Source organism: Xenopus laevis, chromosome 3S (assembly GCF_017654675.1).
Source record: "Xenopus laevis strain J_2021 chromosome 3S, Xenopus_laevis_v10.1, whole genome shotgun sequence".
NCBI classification, from domain to species: Eukaryota; Metazoa; Chordata; class Amphibia; order Anura; family Pipidae; genus Xenopus; species Xenopus laevis.
Window position 1 is genome coordinate 73,879,545 of NC_054376.1, and position 4,748 is coordinate 73,884,292.

Genomic DNA, 4,748 nt, shown 5'->3' on the forward strand with positions numbered 1-4,748 from the left:
AGGAGGCGGCATATGGATTTAACAATATGTTTATGCTATATATAAGATTATGACTTACTACATTCTTCACAGATGAGTGATATCCCTGCAGTGCAGTGAGCATCAACCATTTGATTTTTTTCGGTGTTACCACCATTAATTTGGACATGGTTATAAACATTCATGAAATAACATGGCTGTGGTTTAAATGGGTGTGGGGAGTGGTCAACACTGGCTTCCATTATAAGCCCCCATCATTTAGGCAGAACAATTCTGTCCCACTGGTGTATAAGGACTAAACCCAAGCTTGCTTGTTATCTGCTATTTAACCTGGCTAAAGCATTGTGAAAAGCAGGTTGTTGAAGTAAACAGCATGCCAGCTAAACCAGTCAGTTCTGCTCTGTTATGGGTTTCTCACGCTGTCTGCAGCTATAAGTAATAAGGGGCCTCTTATCTCAGATCTTTACACAGCTATATCTTTTATAGGCTTGATAGACTTGCCTTGCAAGCTTTTAATAGTCTAGTGGTTATTTACATTGACCTCGTTCAAGAGGGATCAACGTAAATACTGCGCCATGCACCTGCATTCACACTGTGACCATTTTATGCTAAAACTTCCCTTATGGGTCATATATGACCCCATGTGTTTTGAGATTCTGTACCAGCCCAAGACAACAAAAGAAGTGCAGTTAATATCTTTATACACTAAATCTGATAAAAATTATTGAAACATGAACAAAAGACTCAATAGGACAGTTTTGCCACCAATATGGATTCATCCAGCTTAGTTAGGATCAAGTTCCAGGTACTGATTTTACAGAGAGGAACAAAATAAATTTAAAATGACAATTATTTGCTTGAAATGAAGTTCTGCTCTCAGAAGAATGAACTTTGATTTTGTTGCATATGTTATGTTCCAATAAATTGTTATTTTTTTAACCCTGGTGTGAATAAGCATAGCAATAAATGCTAAAGTTTGCCTGGGGGTTGCTGTCTTTCACTTTGAACAATGTATTACAATGTATCTAAGCCATTTGAGTAAATAGAAGGGTAAAGGTTTTGCCAACCTTTATTCAGGTCTGTCCCTGTGAGAGGTTAAGACCGCTAAGGGCTGGTCCTGATTTACAGTTGGGAGGGGGAGATCTTTCCATATTCCTGGGTAAAAGTATATTTGTGGCATTTCAGTAACTGGCCAGAGGGTGTCAGTGTTCCATAGTTAGGCTCAGGGATAGGAGGTTTTTGGAGCATGGGACCACTGAGCTTCGCCTAGCCCTGGGGGTTGTTTGGCTAAGGCAGTGAGTATTCCTCCGGGGTGTTGCGAATGGCAACTAATGTGAGAAGTACTGGAAGCATTTACTAATCTGTGATCTTGTACATCTATATAACTATTTGGGAATAAATACAATGAGCTACTCAAGGGCAATTATAATAAAGTCTATCCCATGAGGCTGTTATTGCACTGGGTTCCATGTGCAATGATAACATCTATACAGAATTTTTTTAAGAGATTACATGACAAATGTTTTATTAAAACAGAATGAGATCTAGCCTCTATGGCTAATAACAAATTGAAAACTTAAATTGGCTGTTGGATGAGTATAAGAAAACCATCCACAAACTGTTGTGGCCAGGTGGGCAACATGGAATTCATGGGAATTCTGGTGAGACCAGGCCAGAAGTGTATGAAAATGAGAGAGACTTCTAATGACTTAAAACAAAACCATTTGATTTCATAATTTTTCTAAATCAATGTTTTCAGGCACAATTCTAAAAATTATTTTCAGATGAAATGTCTGAGGAATGTCTGTGTTGAGTTCCTATACTTATAGAATTTGCTGAGGGGCTTTGCTGGAAGCCTGAGTAGGTTGAGATTAAAAATGTTTTGTTATTTGAATTTCCTTTTCTAGACAGTATTGCTGAAATCATTTAGAAGAGCCTGAGATGTTATTGCTATTTGGTCTGGTTAAACATTTAACAATAATTAGACTGCTTACACACACAATAAAAGGTCACAGTGTTCATAGTGTCAGACAGCATATAAAAGGTATTTAGAGCAAAGTAATGTTTTAGCACATTTAGGAAAATACAGACTGCGCAAATTACAGTTGGCAATACAGGGCCTGATATATCTTGCTAGTTGTGACAGAGTTGGCAGCCTTTTTCCATGTAAAAGACTAAAATGACAGCCTCTGCAGCCAATATTTGATCACTGCTTGGTTAGCTACATGGATATGGCTCTCCCTCCCTATAGTTCTGCAAAGACCCCCTATGTGGCCAATCCAGGAAAAGGCCTTAGTAATATACAGGGCAGGGTGCAAAGCACAGAAAACAGGCACAAAGCCACACACTTTACACCACAGGTGCACCACTTGCACTTCTTGACAAATACACGACTGCCAGCAATTGACAGTGATGTATTCATGAGCAGGCAGTAAGTACAGGGCAGCCATGTGCCCACCAGCGCTGATGTCTGAATCTTGCACCTGAGGTATAGAGCACAGCAATGCCCCAGATGTAAGTGCTGGTTCAATGAGCACAAAGAGGAGTGACTTGGCACACTTAGTGCTAAAGCAGTTGTGTCTGTGGCCTTACCAGTTACGGCCCGCTTAATTATGAGCAGACTCTTCACTTAAATGGGTATATTTTCTTGTGTATAATATGAAAACTTTTACATTAAGATTTTGCATTTTTATGCTCATCTTTTTTATTTGCTAATTGCTGTTTGGCACTGAGTATTTCTATGAATTTCACCCAGTACTGAGTATATAGATTGCTGGATGGATAACATCTTCTTATTCTACTGGGCCTACGCTATTTCAAGTAAATGAGGCTCCTTTATTAAAATGATACTGTCACAAAAAATGTTTTGCTTTTAACTGAAATATTATGGGGCACATTTACTTAGCTCGAGTGAAGGATTAGAATGAATTTTTTTTTTGGCTACTTTGACCTTTGACTACGACTTCGACTCGAACGATTCGAACTAAAAATCGTTCGACTAATCGACCATTCGATAGTCGAAGTACTGTCTCTTTAAAAAAACTTCGACCACCTACAGTACTTTGCCACCTAAAATCTGCCGAGCACCAATGTTAGCCTATGGGGAAGGTCCCCATAGGCTTTCTAAGTAATTTCTGATCGAAGGAAAATCTTCGATCGATGGATTAAAATCCTTCAAATCATTCGATCAAACGAAATGTGGTAAATCCTTCAACTTCGATATTCGAAGTCGAAGGATTTTACTTTGATGGTCGAATATCGAGGGTTAAGTAAATGTGCCCCTAAGTATGTGCTTTAGGGAAGGAGAAAATCATTTCCAGTCCTGTGTTTCTAGCTAAGCCTTACCTGAGAAAGAGTTAATGGTCTTTTGTTTCTTTAGGGTAGCCAGAAGTGTTCCATCAACAAAGTTTAATCTTAACCACTACAACTCATATGACAGGAATCATTACCACATATCTACATAGTCCTCATGATCCCTGCTTCCTTTTAAAAAAATTTAAACGCACAGACAATTTAAGGGTGATTTGATGCAATCCATTTGCACCTTCCATATAATGAAAGGCATACAATTTGAATCTGGTTTACTGATCCATAGCATAGATTACACAATGAAAATTACTGGTCACTCCTTTGAAATGCAGAAATCTGATTATTAGGGAATAATAAATAAATAATAGATTTGACCTAAATGTTGCAACTTTCATTACAGCATTCTGGCCCCTTCCAGGACACTAACATAACAACACAGTGGACCTGTTTCCTTCTGTTGCCTACCTTTCTCATTGTTTTGCTAAATAATTCTGCATTTTGTTGCTAACTCTTGTCTGCTTGCTGGTTCCCCTGCTCCTAGGTCTCTACTGAAAACACAACACTCAGTGATCCTTGAGTCTTCATTGTGGCCCACTTTTGTTGTGGCAGTACAAGTGGGTCATGAGCCCCACTGAGGAGGCATACTCTAAGCTGTGCAGTATGCTACAAAGTTTGGTAGAATGCATGGATGCATATGAGATGCATAACCCCTTTTGAGAAATTCATTGGTCGTGACACTATTGGGGCTAACTCGTGCATTTTGATGTCATGTTGTGGGCTATTATTCATGGTACATAGACCCAAGAATATTTGATTATTCCCCAACCACTAGCAAGGACAGGGCTACCAAAGAGGGAAAATTGTTTGGAATCCAGGTTTCCAGGAGGGATAAACAGAAGGAGACAACATGAGGAGTTAGCCAGTAGGTTCAGGAGGTGGTGGGAGTTGACAAGGTTTATGGGGGGGTGGCTTGGGGAGAGAGGACAGAGAAAGGTCATAGGAGCCATGGAGCTGTGGCCATTTTTATTTTGTAGCTGATCTGAACGGATCTCCCTCACTACGGTAGGTTACAGCTCAGAGGAGGATAAGAGTTGGGGTATGGGGTTGTCACAGCATCTCGATTGGCGGTTGCTCATGAGAAGAGTTGGTGATAAAAAGCAGGTTTTTCTCAGTTCGGGAACTCCAACAGGTACTGGTGCATCCCTCCTGGGTGGCGGTGTCTGGTTGGGCAGAGATGAGAGAGAAAGGTTGGCAGGGCACTTGTCAAGTTGGTGTGGTGGCAGTTGACAAGTTGCATTTGAGCTGGTGCTTTTCATGGGCCATCCTCCAGAGGATAAAACTGAGTTGTTAGTTCAGAACTGAGAAAAGTCTCAGTTAGTTAACGAAAGTTGTACCTGTTAGTATAACAACACATACGTTTAAATAAACACTCTAGCCTTTTATATCCAAGTCATGTGTTG